Source organism: Hyla sarda, chromosome 11 (assembly GCF_029499605.1).
Source record: "Hyla sarda isolate aHylSar1 chromosome 11, aHylSar1.hap1, whole genome shotgun sequence".
Taxonomy (NCBI): Eukaryota; Metazoa; Chordata; class Amphibia; order Anura; family Hylidae; genus Hyla; species Hyla sarda.
In genome coordinates, this window is record NC_079199.1 from 25,615,695 (window position 1) to 25,631,178 (window position 15,484).

Genomic DNA, 15,484 nt, shown 5'->3' on the forward strand with positions numbered 1-15,484 from the left:
TAAGTGAGTCCACCCCTCACATTATATATACAGTATATCCCATAAGTGAGTCCACCCCTCACATTATATATACAGTATCTCCCATAAGTGAGTCCACCCCTCACATTATATACAGTATATCCCATAAGTGACTCCACCCCTCACATTATATATACAGTATCTCCCATAAGTGAGTCCACCCCTCACATTATATATACAGTACATCCCATAAGTGATTCCACCCCTCACATTATATACAGTATCTCCTATAAGTGAGTCCACCCCTCACATTATATATACAGTATATTCCATAAGTCAGTCCACCCCTCACATTATATATACAGTATATCCCATAAGTGAGTCCACCCCTCACATTATATATACAGTATATCCCATAAGTGAGTCCACCCCTCACAATATATACAGTATCTCCCATAATTGAGTCCACCCCTCACATTATATATACAGTATCTCCCATAAGTGAGTCCACCCCTCACATTATATATACAGTATATCCCATAAGTGACTCCACCCCTCACATTATATATACAGTATCTCCCATAAGTGAGTCCACCCCTCACATTATATATACAGTATCTCCCATAAGTGACACCACCCCTCACATTATATATACAGTATCTCCCATAAGTGACTCCACCCCTCACATTATATACAGTATCTCCCATAAGTGATTCAGCCCCTCACATTATATATACAGTATCTCCTATAAGAGAGTCCACCCCTCACATTATATACAGTATATCCCATAGGTGAGTCCACCCCTCACATTATATATACAGTATATCCCATAAGTGACTCCACCCCTCACATTATATATACAGTATCTCCCATAAGTGACTCCACCCCTCACATTATATACAGTATCTCCCATAAGTGAGTCCACCCCTCACATTATATATACAGTATATCCCATAAGATAGTCCACCCCTCACATTATATACCGTATATCCCATAAGTGAGTCCACCCCTCACATTATATATACAGTATATCCCATAAGTGAGTCCACCCCTCACATTATATACAGTATCTCCCATAATTGAGTCCACCCCTCACATTATATACAGTATATCCCATAAGTGAGTCCACCCCTCACATTATATATACAGTATCTCCCATAAGTGAGTCCACCCCTCACATTATATATACAGTATATCCCATAAGTGAGTCCACCCTTCACATTATATATACAGTATCTCCCATAAGTGAGTCCACCCCTCACATTATATATACAGTATATCCCATAAGTGAGTCCACCCTTCACATTATATATACAGTATCTCCCATAAGTGAGTCCACCCCTCACATTATATACAGTATCTCCCATAAGTGAGTCCACCCCTCACATTATATACAGTATCTCCCATAAGTGAGTCCACCCCTCACATTATATATACAGTATCTCCCATAAGTGAGTCCACCCCTCACATAATATGCCGTATCTCCCAAAAGTGAGTCCTCCCCTCACATTATATACAGTATCTCCCATAAGTGACTCCACCCCTCACATTATATACAGTATCTCCCATAAATGAGTCCACCCCTCACATTATATATACAGTATCTCCCATAAGTGACTCCACCCCTCACATTATATATACAGTATCTCCCATAAGTGAGTCCACCCCTCACATTATATATACAGTATCTCCCATAAATGAGTCCACTCCCCACATTATATACAGTATCTCCCATAAGTGAATCCACCCCTCACATTATATTTCTTGGTCGCTCTTCATTGGGGGACACGGAAACCATGGGTATATGCTCTTGCCACTAGGAGGCGCTGACACTAGGAAAAAAAGTCAGCTCCTCCCTGGCAGGATATACCCGCCCACTGGAAGTGAGGTAATCTGTTATAGCTAGTGTCAGTGTCACGATGCCGGCTGGCAGGAGGTGGATCCTCTGTGCCAGAGAGGGATTGGCGTGGACCGTGCTAGTGGACCGGTTCTAAGTCACTACTGGTATTCACCAGAGCCCGCCGCAAAGCGGGATGGTCTTGCTGCGGCGGTAGTGACCAGGTCGTATCCACTAGCAACGGCTCAACCTCTCTGACTGCTGAAGATAGGCGCGGTACAAGGGAGTAGACAGAAGCAAGGTCGGACGTAGCAGAAGGTCGGGGCAGGCAGCAAGGATCGTAGTCAGGGGCAACGGCAGGAGGTCTGGAACACAGGCTAGGAACACACAAGGAAACGCTTTCACTGGCACAATGGCAACAAGATCCGGCGAGGGAGTGCAGGGGAAGTGAGGTATACATAGGGAGTGCACAGGTGAACACACTAATTAGAACCACTTGCGCCAATCAGCGGCGCAGTGGCCCTTTAAATCGCAGAGACCCGGCGCGCGCGCGCCCTAGGGAGCGGGGCCGCGCGCGCCGGGACAGGACCGACGGAGAGCGAGTCAGGTACGGGAGCCGGGGTGCGCATCGCGAGCGGGCGCCACCCGCATCGCGAATCGCATCCCGGCTGGAGGCGGAATCGCAGCGCACCGGGTCAGTGGATCTGACCGGAGCGCTGCAGTAGCGAGAGTGTAGCGAGCGCTCCGGGGAGGAGCGGGGACCCGGAGCGCTCAGCGTAACAGTCAGTAGGAGGCAATACACATGTCTGGGAGCTTAGTTGGCTTTTTTCCTCCCTTTTGTTTCTCATTTTCAGGTGGGGGTTCAGGAGCATGGCGTTACCTGTTCCCCCATATGTGACGAAGGGGCACAGACATAGAGACACAGACATGGAGGTCGTACCCTGGGTCCGGGTCCCCCACTGCCCCCGCTATCTTAGCCTGGTATGATGCAGCTTGGCCATAAGCTGGTTGAAGTCGTCTGGGTGAGTATATGAAGACCGTGGGTGAGTATATTATCCCCGCCACAATCCAGTGGACTCACATTTACGGCAGACGTTTCTGTCTCAGGGCAGCCGCTGGCGTTTGCAGTGGCTCCCTGTACTTTCTGCGGCTGCTGATTTTCTTTACTTCAGCTGGTTTGATCTCCTCCGGCGCTTGCTGGCCAGCGGGACCAATAATGGCAGCAGGTAGCTCCGCCCCCCCTTCTCCCCGTGCTCAGTGCGGGAATCTGGACACTAACTGAGGGAAGACTCTCTCCCCGTTTGTCAGTGCTGTCTTGGGAGTGCCTCCCTCCTCTGACTCCCTGGTTCAGGGCCATTTCTCACCCAGCTCAGCGGAAGCCTGTGTAGCCAGGTACCGCTGTCACCCCCACCCCTGGACTCAGAGCGGCAAGCGCGCCTACAGCACGCTGCATCACCGCTCCTGTTTAGTTCGCAGCTCCCAGCAATCACAGTCACTGCTGGCTGTACACAGCTGCTGGCTTAGTTCAGCTGTGCGTCGACTTGCCGGGGCGCAAGATTTAATGCTTGTCGCAGCCTGCGGATCCTTTCTGCAGCTGTGACCCCCCCCCCCCCCCCCCCCTCCGCTCCAGCAGTGATGAGCATCGCTTTCCTGGAGTATGGGCCCTTTTCTCAGGATGTCTCACAGGACACCTGCAGTTTTCCTCTTCTCCCGTCCTGACGGGCAAGGATCGGCTCAATTTTGCACCTCTCTCAGACTTGAGTTTAGCTCCACTCCTCTCCTTCTCCCATAGCTTGTCCCATGTGCTCGGGGGGTTAACGCCGGGAATACGCAGGGCACCCTGCACCAGGTTAATAAAAAATATATTTTTTTTTAATTGTCTTCCTTTGACTGTTTTTATCAGATTAACATCTGCTGGGTCCTTTTCTGTGACTGTATATGGGGTCTGCCTTTTTTTCCAGATAGCGCTATTGGGACAATGTTTTTTGCCCTATGCCTCTGCTATACCTAAATCTGCAAAGTTCTCACTCTGTGAGGGAGCATATGCGAACCGCGGTGGCGGGCCATTACGCGGTCCCTGGAGATTCTGGGGTTACATTTCGTGCCTGGTTTCCCCTTACGCTGCGTACCATGCCATGTTTACTGTGCCAATGTCCGGTCCTAGTCCCTCTCTATTGGGGCACGGCTTTGGTCTGGTTCCCTTACAGGGCTTTTGCATTCCTGGCAGATGCCTAGGGCCTTTTTGCTGTTCTTCCTCCAATGGTCATCCATCAGGGGAGGGTTCTTGGCATGTGCATACACTATGATTCCCTCCTCCACAGGTCACTAATCTCATATCTGCCGCATCCGCAGTTGACATTCCAATACCCCGCGGCCAGTGTGAGGTGTCCGACAGAGTGACCTGTTGCAAAGTATGGACCCATACCAGTAAGCCAGACAGTGGTCTGCGTGGTTCCTCCGCCGCCTGTCATTTCACACATGCATGATGTCTCTGTGGCTGGAGTTCTGGTACCCCACTACCAGTGCGCGGTGTCCGAAGAAGGGCCCTGATGTGTCCTATGGACCCTATACATGGCGATGGGGATACCATCCATGGCTCCTTAGCCTCCCCCGATCTCCCAGGATGGCAGGGATTCTATCCATGGCTCCTTGGCTTCCCCATCCTCCCACCTGCGACCAAGGGGGCACAGTGATTGGCGATATGACTGTTGTTCCTTTTTCGCCAGCACCTGGAGATGTACTCGTTCAGCCAGACGGTTGTCTGCACGGTTTCCAACGCAGTCTGTCTCCTCTCTCTGGGCTGCCGCATGCATGGCTGGGGTTTCCAGTACCTCACTGTTGTTGGGAGACATCTGGAAGAGGGTCCCCTGCAGATACATGGTACTGATGTCAGTCAGTCAGACTTTCTTCCGCTTGAAAGTCGCCCATCAGATCGGCCACACTCCAGTACCCCACTTTTGGTGGCAGGGTTCACAGAAATGACTGTGCATTCAGGAAGCCTATACCAGTCAACCAAGTGATGGTCTGCGTGGTTTACTACTACGTCGGGTCACCTACAATACACTTCCCACACCTTGTAGTGGTTTACAGGGTTCTCTACTTTCCCATGTCCCTCTCCACAGGCCTGTTGCTATCATGGATAAGGGCTGGTAAGTGTGTGGTTTTGAGGATGGGACTGGTGTGTCAACGGTCTCTATGCCAATTAGCCAGACTGTCTGCATGATTTTTTCATCCACCAGGTCACCTTCACCATTCTTGCCGCTACTACGGCAGATGTCCGGTGACTCACTTTCAGTGTGAAGTTCCGAAGAAGTGCCTCTTTGGATTCATTGGACCTTTCTACCAATACGTCAGACTGTGTCTGCATATTTTCTGCACCTCATTAGTCCTTCATCTCTTTATTCTGCAAATGCAGTTCTGGTGTGTAGCGCCATTAAAGGGGTACTCCGGTGGAAAACTTTTTTTTTTTTTTTTATTGAACTGGTGCCAGAAAGTTAAACAGATTTGTAAATTATTTCTATTAAAAAATCTTAATCCTTTTGAACAGCTGCTAAAAAGTACAAAAAAGAATTAAGATTTTTTAATAGAAGTCATTTACAAATCTGTTAAAATTTCTGGCACCAGTTTATTTAAAAAAAAAAAGTTTTCCACCGGAGTACCCCTTTAAGAGATGGGGTATGGGCATTTCCTGCAGGTTCTATGGACCTCGCAGCAGCAGCACTCTTGGTTCCCCTTTCTAACAGCGTAACATTAGTCTTCTCAGGGCATGATGTGACACGCCATTGAGTGCTGAGACTAGTTTCCATGCTTCCAGACATTTGGATGTCTGTGGTTCCCGTTGTGGTGGCAGTCTTGATACCCCTCTACTATCATGAGGTACCCATGTCTGTGTCCCTACATATGCTCTGGACACCCTGCTCATGTAGAGTCTCCTCCTCTCCTTTTCGGTGCGGTGTACCTCAGGCCTTCCTGTGTAGTTGTTTCCACAGGTCTGATTGCGAAGTCTTGGCTGCAGCACCCCAGACATCCGGTGCATCTTCACTCCGTGCAGGATGGCTGGCGATGCGGGGCGGAGGCTGGTGACATCACCCCCACGCCCCCTCAATGCTAGTTTATGGGGGGGGGGCAGACGCTGTCACGTCCCCTTTAATAGACTTGCATTGAGGGGGCGTGGCCGTGACATCACGAGCGGGGGACGTCGGGAGCCTCCGGCGCTGAACCCGTTGCTCCGAACGAATGCCAGGTGCAGCACAGAGATCGCGGGGGTACCCAGAGGCGGGACCCCCGCGATCAGACATTTTATCCCCTATGCTTTGGATAGGGGGATAAAATGTCTAGGGGTGGAGTACCCCTTTAAGTTATGCTTCTTACTACAGGTCAGTTTTCGCTGCAGATTTTTTTCCACACCATGTGGATAATTATTTTTTTTAAAGATTTTGACATCTCATCCAGTTAGTTGCTACTGTATTTGCTCCGAATTTTCTGCATAGAATGAAGACTTAAGCCGGGTTCCCACAGTGGAAAAATCGGTGGCATATTTTATCATATGCTCCGATTTCCATTCACAATCAGCAAAAAATAAGATGCTAAAAAATATCTAAACAAATTTATGTGAACTTGGCCTATGATGCAAAATTAGGAAATCATACAAAGCGTCTGGACTGGCATTACATTCCAGAGCAGTTTACCACAGGGACGTGTAATGAAGAAAATGATTACAAAAAGGTGGATATTTTCATGAGTGACTGGAGGTCGATAAAGTAAGTTACACAGGGCCGCTATGAGGTTCTGTTCCCAGTGTCTGAGATCTAAGCGATATAGGGGAGAGAGATTTTGTGGAGCCGCGGGCACCGCTACTGGCTTAGAAAAAACCTATTAAAAAGTGTTAATCAAAGCTTAACACTGCGGTTCGCCCCTCTGCGGCTGCTTATTTTTAATTTCACCTATTAGACTGTAATTGTTAAATTCCATTATCTTCTAACGCTGGTAATTAATCTTTGTACAGTTCTCAGAGGGAAGCTCTATCTGGTGCCAATTACACTGTGGGGGGAAAAAAAGCCCACTGGTAATTGTATATGAAATCCCAGGTTTTATCAGGACCCATAGACTTGTCTGTCTTACCGTTCCGTACAGTGTCATAAGACGTGGCTTTGTTTGGAAATTAAACTGTTGCTATAACACCGGGCATTCACGTCTACGGCCTTATCAAGTCTCGCTCCTATAGAAATAAGAAAAAGAAACAGTAAAAAGCAAGAGTTTCCTTTGAAACGCGTTAAATGGCAAACGTTGTGGCGTTTTGTTACCTACAACATGTGTTCTGAGATGTTAGGAAGTGTTAACCAGCTTTTCTTGACAGGAGAATGTGGGCCTTGGTCGGCAGTTTCGATGCTCTTTTGACTACAGGTGAAGTGTTGCTGTGCATTTGGTTACATGTAATTGTCAGAAGAGCAGTCACATCCTGAGTATTAAAGGAGAAATACGGCAGAAAAATGTTACCTTCCCCTGTGCCCGAGCTGCAAAAACTTAAAAAAACTAACTTTCACTTCCTACGTTCCCCTGTTGCACCGGTATCGGTGTCCCGTTCCTCCGGCGCTGCTCGGGTCCCTACTTCATAGGCTGAAAACATCACACTGCGGTCAGCGTATTGCCGGCCGCAGCGATGTCCCGCCTCAGCCGGTGATAGACTGAGCACACTGTCATGTAAGGAGTTGGCCCAAGTTGAAGATCATGAAAGGGTTATAGACACGGGCTTTATCTGCCAATGGTACTCATTGCCCAACTGGCAGGATTGTTATTTCTGGCAAGCACCATTACATTAGGAATTTGCGGTGCGCAGTACAGGAGTTGTTACCCTGTACCCTTGCTGCCCTATCAGGTAGCCTCCCTGCAGTGTCCCCTGTCCCCCCCCCCCCCCTCATCTGTTCTACTGTAACCCTATGTTATGTATAAAGAATGTTGTATCCTTAAGAAAGGTTAACATGTGATCACCAGTTGTCATGTGAGTTTTCATGTGATTGTTACCCGGAAGGGATCAGTGACCAGGTGACTTAAGGGTGACCAATGGGACCCCACCAGAGTCTCCCCGATAAAAGCCATAGGAGGAGTCTCTTCTCTCTCTTAGTTCCTGAGTCTTTGCTGAGGTGCAGTCGAGCCTAAGAGTCTGGAGTCATAGGAGCCTCAAGTCAAGTCTGCAGCCACAAGTTACAAGTCTACAAGTAAGATAAAGTCACAGCTTAGTCTGTCTCCAGTCAAGTCAGTCATTGTCATCTATTCTCAAGATAAGGGATAAGTGTTTGATCGCGGGGGTGCTGTATGGGGCCGCGGCTGTCCCGTGAAGGGGGTGTGCCAGCCGCAGCATGACGTTGCAGCCGGCACGCCTCCTCCATACATCTCTATGGGAGAGGCGGGGAGGCAGCATTCGTGCCTCCCCGCATCCCCCATAGAACTGTATGGGGACGGGGAGGAGATGGGGCATCATCGTCGACCTGTAGGTCGACGCTACGTCACCATGAGCGCTTATGGCGGCGTCCCGTTAGGGCGATCGGGGGGGGGGGGGGGGTCCGACCGCTGGGACCCTGTGGATAGGGGATAAGTGTAATGCCGCTGCAGTTGTCCTTTAAGGTCTCTGAAGTCACTGGTCACCTCCGTAGGCCTGGCTACACTGTATAGACCAGTGGTCTTCAACCTGCAGACCTCCAGATGTTGCAAAACTACAACTCCCAGCATGCCCGGACAGCCACAGGATAGGGGTTAAGTGTTTGATCGCGGGGGGGTCCGACCGCTGGGACCCCCCCGATCGCCCTAACGGGACGCCGCCATAAGCGCTCATGGTGACGTAGCGTCGACCTACAGGTCGACGGTGATGCCCCATCTCTGTCCGGGCATGCTGGGAGTTGTAGTTTTGAAACATCTGGAGGTCCGCAGGTTGAAGACCACTGGTATAGACTGTTCCATCTGTTACTCAGTAAAGCTACCATTGTCCGTAACTTGGCGTTGGAGTCATTATTACCCCCGTGCCTAGCCCAGGATCCAGCGGTATACCTTCGGGTGGTGAAAGGGTTAAACCACGCCCTGGTGTAATGAATACAAGGGGTTAATTCTATCTGCCCCTAGGGTAATAACATCTGCCCTCATCACACCCCCACCACAGAAACATTAGTAAACTTGTGGGGACATGCCCCTTTTTCGAGGACACACACCCCTTTTCCCAGCGGCCAAGCCCCATTTTTTCGGGTTTTCTCAGTAAAACAGAGTTGTTGTTTTTTTTTTGTATCTTTTGGTTTCAAAATCTGGCAAACGAAATATGTGACACAATTTGAATGAAAAACCCTAGAGAAAAATAGTCGGGATCACATTGGATGGAGTTTGTACCGTGATAGCCTTGGAAATATAGAAGATAAGTGGAGTAGCAATGATACCTTTATTGGCTAACTGAGAGGATATAGGTTGTAAGTAGAGATGAGCGAACTTACAGTAAATTCGATTTGTCACAAACTTCTCGGCTCGGCAGTTGATGACTTTTCCTGCGTAAATTAGTTCAGCCTTCAGGTGCTCCGGTGGGCTGGGAAAGGTGGATACAGTCCTAGGAAAGAGTCTCCTAGGACTGTATCCACCTTTTCCAGCCCACCGGAGCACCAGAAAGCTGAACTAATTTATGCAGGAAAAGTCATCAACTGCCGAGCCGAGAAGTTTGTGATTAATCGAATTTACTGTAAGTTCGCTCATCTCTAGTTGTAAGCTTTCAAGACCTCCTTGGTCCCTTTATCAGGCATGGTACCTTGGTAACCTTGTCACATTAGTAAATTACCCCCATTGTTTTGTACAGGAATCTGGCTGGAGAAGGGATATTTAAGGTGTATGTGTGTGTTTAGGGTCCCAGGACTTGTCACAAGTCCTATGCTGTAGTAGTAGAAGCTGGATTGTGGAAGAGCTCAGAAGTGGGAAAACACATCCACTTGTTTCGCCGTTACTGCAATTCTCAACAGCGGGTGCAAACTTAAAGGGGTATTCCAGGAAAAAAAACTTTAATTTTTAATTTTTTTATATCTATTTAACTCCAGAAAGTTAAACAGATTTGTAAATTACTTCTATTAAAAAATCTTAATCCTTTCAATAATTATCAGCTGCTGAAGTTGAGTTGTTCTTTTCTGTCTGGCAACAGTGCTCTCTGCTGACATCTCTGCTTGTCTCGGGAACTGCACAGAGTAGAAGAGGTTTGCTATGGGGATTTGCTTCTAAACTGGGCGGTTCCTGAGACACGTGTCATCAGAGAGCACTTAGACAGAAAAGAACAACTCAACTTCATCAGCTCATAAGTACTGAAAGGATTAAGATTTTTTTTTATAGAAGCAATTTACAAATCTGTTTAACTTTCTGGAGCCAGTTCATATATATATATATAGATAAATATATATATATATATATATATATATATACATTTTTTTCCTGGATAACCCTTTAAAGATTCATGATTTGGATTGATTTTGAAAGGGCTGTCCAGAAGCCCACTTCAGCCCTAGTGTAGCAATTGTGAGGTCCAGGCTAGTGTTAACCTTAGTGTACTATCCCTGCTGGACAGGCACTTTGCTCTGGAGTCCTCTCGCTTCTGCTCTCAGATTAGGACTAGTTAGGATAGTGTCCTGGACAGAATTCTTAGCAAGAGCTGGCATTGCCCCAAGATCTCCTGGACTACTCTCCTCTGACAACCGCTCACTACATGCTGCCGGGCACTACACTGCTCTAACATTCTGCTTAAGAGAGACGGGGCTAGCCAAGTTCTTCACCCTTCTAGCATTGTTGTTTGTGTGTGTGTGTGTGTTAAAGAATTACTGTCATTAGACAACTGTTGAGATGTTCTCAGGCATGTCATGTCATGTCAATGTGTCGTTGATGGCACAGAGTCTCACTCCCTAGACCTGCTGCAATCATGAGATATAAGCCTGGAAAGCAGGCAGTATTGCACTCTAATCTCCGTCTGGCCAATCCAACCTATTCTCTGCATAGAAAAATATGCAAAAAAAAAAGGTCGGATCTGCAGGCCATCCGTGAGTGGAGAACAATACCGCCCACTTACCCTGCGGAGAACGGAGCACTGAAGTGGGGGCAGTACACAGGCATACAGCCTACAGCCATACACTGTATATGGCTGGAGGCAGCATGTCTGTGGGGGCCACTGCCAACCTAATGTGGGGGAACTACAACCTAATGTGGGGGGAACTATACCGCCAACCTAATGTGGGGGGAACTATACTGCCAACCTAATGTGGAGGGAACTATACTGCCAACCTAATGTGGGGGAACTATACTGCCAACCTAATGTGTGTGGGGGGGGGGGACTATACTGCCAACCTAATGTGGGGGAACTATACTGCCAAACTAATGTGGGTGAACTATACTGCCTACCTAATGTGGTGGGGGGGGGGGGGGGACGAAACTGTGCTGCCTACCTATTGTGAGGGGAACTGTGCTGCCAACCTAATGTGGGGGGAACTGTGCTGCCAACCTAATGTGAGGGAAACTGTGCTGCATACTTAAAGGGGTAGTCCACTGCCCCAGCGTTCGGAAAATTTTGTTCCGAACGCTGGGTGCGGGCTGCGAGGGTCGACACGCCCCCTCCCATAGACTTGCATTGAGGGGGTGTTATGCCACGCCCCCCTCAAAGCAAGTCTATAGGAGGGGGCGGGTCGACCACCGCACGATACTCTGATTGTGTCCCTCCCAAGACTAGACTCTGGATCCACCTCTTCCTTAGATGCCCTATTGACAGGCATATTATTGCATTTTGCCACGTTTTGCTCAAAATCACAGCAAAAATGTTGTGATTTTGTGCAAATGTGGCAAAATGCAATAATATACATTTTTTCATCTTTGGCCTGTACAAAGCTTATAGAGCAGTGCAAACACTGTTACAGGACCATTCAGGATGCTTTAGGACCTGTGATGACATCATCAGATCCTGAAAGGTCCTATAATACTGCATAGAGAAAGAGGAGAATAATAGGGGACATATTGCTTCAACCACTTAAGGATGAAGGGCGTATAGGTGCGCCCTCATGTCTTGGTAGTTAAGGACCAAGGGCGTACATGTACGCCCACTGCATTTTTGTTCACCACCAGTAACCGGGCAGTGAACGGAACGGGATGCCTGCTGAAATCATTTAGCAGACATCCTGTGACAATGCCTGGATGGTTAAATTCTGACCAGAAAGTCGCAGCTCTGGTAACCTGGAAAAAAAAAGGTGATTGGTGCTGTCCAAGACAGCACCAATCACCCTTGCCCAGTAGTAGTGAAGTGGCGTGGGTGCCACCTCACGATCGCCATGATTGGTCGGTCAGGACGATTGACCAATCATGACTCCTGCTGGCCGGTGAATGGGGGTGTCCCGCCGCAAGGGTCCTTTACCAGGTCCGGTGGGTGGCAGCGGTCCCTTGGCGGGCAGCGGAGGTGGGGGGGAGATACAGCTGAAGGTGAGGCCTATGTGCCTCCTGCTGTTTCATTAGTACCACTCCCATCATGCACAGCCAAGGAGCTGGGAGTTGTAGTTATGCAACAAGGAGCTGGGAGTTGTAGTTATGCAACAGCTGGAGGCACACCACTACAACTCCTAGCATGACCTTTGGCTGTTCGTGCATGCTGAAAGTTGTAGTTATAACCATATTTGGGAGAAATTATGTTATACATTTTGGGGGGCTTTTTATAAAAAGGAAAAGTTGGGGGCTACACCAGCATTTTAGTATAAAAAAATAAAAACTTTTACACTAACATGCTGGTATTGGTCCTTACATTTCATTTTCACAAGAGGTAAAAGGAGAAAAAGACCCCCAAAATTTGTAACGCGATTTCTCCCGAGTAAAGAAATATCCAATATGTAGGTGTAAAAAAGTGCTCTGCGGGCGGACAGCATGGCTCAGGAGTGAGAGCGCTCCATGTACATTTGAGGCCTAAATTGTTGATTTGCACAGGGGTGGCTGATAGTTGCAGCATTTCTGACATAAATGCTAAAAAAACACCCATGTGTGACCCTTTTTTGGAAGCTACACCCCTCAAGGAATGTAACAAGGGGTGCAGTGAGCATTTACACCCCACAGGTGTCTAACAGATGTTTGGAACAGGGGTCTGTAAAAATGAAAAATAAAATTTTTCATTTTTATTTCCAACTTTAATGAAAAGTCGTCAAACACCTGTGAGTGCCATGTGTTTTATTTTTTTTTCTGTTCTGGCACCATTAGGAACTCCTAAATGTGACATGCCCCCCAAAAACCATTTCAGCAAAATTCGCTTTCCAAAAGCCCAATGTCGCTCCTTCCCTTCTGAGTCCTCTAATGCAACCAAAGAGCAGTTTACATACAGATGAGGTTTTTCCTTACTTGGGATAAATTGGATAACAAATTTTGGGGGTGCTTTTTCTCCTTTTACCCCTTGTAAAAATTAAACAAATGGGGCTACAAGAACATGTTAGTGTAATAAATGAAGATTTAGAATTTTCTCCTCCATTTTGCTGCTATTCCTGTAAAACACCTAAAAGGCAAACACACTTTCTGAATGTCATTTTAAATACTTTGAGGGTGCAGTTTTCATAATGGGGTCAATTATGGGGGATTTCTAACATAAAGACCCTCAAATTCACATTAATACTGAACTGGTCACTGAAATTGAAATTTTCATGAAAAACTGGAAAATTGCTGCTAAACTTTGAAGCCCTCTGATGTCTTCAAAAAGTAAAAACTTGTCAACCTTATTATGTAAATATAAGGTAGACATATTGTATATGTGAATCAATGTGAATCTGAGAAAACTCCGCTCCGTGCCAGATGACTGGCGAACACAGCAGCCACACCCCCTCTATTCATGTCTATGGGAGGAGGCATGATGGCTGTGTACTAGCCATCATGATCACGGAAGCCCCAGGCCTCTGTGACCGTAACGCCGCAGCACCGGCACAGAGATTGCGGGGGGGGGGGGGGGGGGGGGGTCTGGACTCCTCGCAATCAGAGATGTTATCCCCTGTCCTTTGGATAGGGGGTTAACATGTCTAGGGGCGGAGTACGAATCTGGGTACAACACGCACCCTTCATGTATCTCTATGGGAGAGGCGGAGATACAAGAACGCTGTATACAGCGTTCTTGTATCTCCGCCTCTCCCATAGAGATACATGGAAGGGGTATGGCGGCCACCGCTTCCTGCCGTGGCCCACACAGCTCCTTCCCTGCAGAGAGCTGGGTGCCATGCAGGAGATCACGGAGGGTGGGATGGTCCCCCATGATCAGACACTAATCTCCTATCCTTTGGATAGGGGATATGTTGTCCTGCACCACATAACTCCTTTAATACCCTGGCCAAGGCAGAGTGGTTTGTTGGCGCCCCCTGATATTTCGAGATATGTTCTTCCAACCCTGCTGTGGCTATATCCTTCATAATATGGTACCAAGGCACTCCATCTGCCACCGAACAGACTCTTGGCTTTGCTGTACAAAAGGCCAAATTCACAGTACAGCAAAATAATACATATATCCTGGAATTACAGAATGAATATGTATTCTTTGTCCCACCCTCAGGAAATCTGACAAGCGCAGTTGATGACTTTTCCTAACAAAAGGTAGAGAAAATGAAATCTAATGCTTTCATATAACATTCATGCACGTAGAACTTATCCGCGGATAGAAGAAATAGGCAGAACAATGAGTTATTCCTAGCTCCACCACCGAGGTAATGATCTCATTGGAAATGCTCTGCAGAGGTCCATTGGCGAATATGTTAAACATATACTCTTGAAGCAGCGAGGCAGGTTTCTCTAAGATTTGCCACTGTGAATGAGTTAATAGTTGGTACTGCAAGTTTTACAAAACGAGGCTGTAAATAAATGTGGCCTTGGCTACTCGGGGGGGTCTAATGTTGTGGCAGAAAAATTCAGGCAAATATTTGCAGAAGTAAACTTGCTGCTGGTACCATTATCCCAGGTGAAAATTACAAGGTAGTACATGGCAGGATTTATGAGCACAATGAACGCACATTTCACTGATAGCAATTTTCATTTTACTGTTTGCTCCCAAAAGCCCCGCACTGCCATTATCCAAAGAACTTTTACTTAAGGCTCTATTATATTACCGCAGACAGGGTCTGAGCGGAGAATGAGAAAATGCAACACGCTCTGTTATGGCCTTTATCCAACAGAGATACAAGTGCCTGTATATTGAGGAAAGGAAATGATTGTGTACATATATTATGAGTTCGGCTCAATAAGTTCTTCTTAACCAGGTGGTTCATTGTTCAGTATACATACATCAATGAAACCATAGTGGAAGGGTCTTCTTACGCGTTTCTCCAATTTACACCTTAGTCATAGTGTCTGAATGACTCCATATACACATCTTCATTCTAAATATGGCAGCATGCTTGATGACCCATAGCAATTGCCATCAGCAGTCATGTGAACATGTTTGTTTGTTTGTAGTTTTTTTTGTAAACTGTTTATTTAATGAGTTTTCTACTATAAACATAATAAAGAAAAACATAACACAAAGAGATAAATCTGTCAGCCTCTCGTGGTAGATGTTGCAAGTAGAAGAAACCCATATTTAAGAAATATAAGTAGAACATTGGTACGACATATCATCAATGTCCCTAATGGATCTTTGTTCTTTTAAAATGCAGATGTGTATATGGAGTGGTTTGGAGGGTTCCAATGTGT

General features: G+C 47.1%; 1 long non-coding RNA gene across 1 annotated transcript in view; it reads right to left on the reverse strand.

Annotated features, from left to right (window-relative positions):
- Positions 1-15,484, reverse strand: part of LOC130295974 (uncharacterized) — a 45,903-nt gene that overhangs the window by 18,154 nt on the left and 12,265 nt on the right. The window contains exon 2 of the long non-coding RNA XR_008849080.1: positions 6,917-7,013. This is a non-coding gene — a long non-coding RNA (uncharacterized LOC130295974). The remainder of the gene's footprint in view (positions 1-6,916; positions 7,014-15,484) is intronic.